Source organism: Eimeria mitis, genomic scaffold (assembly GCF_000499745.2).
Source record: "Eimeria mitis Houghton genomic scaffold, Emh_scaff683, whole genome shotgun sequence".
Lineage (NCBI taxonomy): Eukaryota > Apicomplexa > Conoidasida > Eucoccidiorida > Eimeriidae > Eimeria > Eimeria mitis.
Genome location: NW_013574938.1, coordinates 8,420 through 8,657, shown reverse-complemented (window position 1 = coordinate 8,657; position 238 = coordinate 8,420). Strand labels below are relative to the sequence as shown.

The window sequence follows — 238 nt, the reverse complement described above, 5'->3', positions numbered from 1 at the left end:
ACCAGCAGCGAGGGGACAGGGCTTCTAAGAGACGGCTCGGAATAAAACCCTGCTGCTGCTGCTGCTGCTGTTGCTGTTGCTGCTGCGGCTGCTGTTGCTGCTGCTGCTGCTGCTGCTGTTGCTGGTGTTGCTGCAGCTGCTGTTGCTGCAGCTGCGTTTGCTGCCACTGCCACCGTTGCTGGTGTTGCTGCTCCTGCTGCTGTTGTTGTTTTTGCTGTTGCTACTGCTGCTGCTGCTG

General features: G+C 58.8%; 1 protein-coding gene across 1 annotated transcript in view; it reads right to left on the bottom strand.

The window, feature by feature from the left end:
- The window catches only part of EMH_0019650 (uncharacterized protein), a gene marked incomplete at both ends in the record, with an annotated part of 10,206 nt that overhangs the window by 7,894 nt on the left and 2,074 nt on the right, over window positions 1–238 (bottom strand). The gene's annotated exons all lie outside the window — the stretch shown is intronic.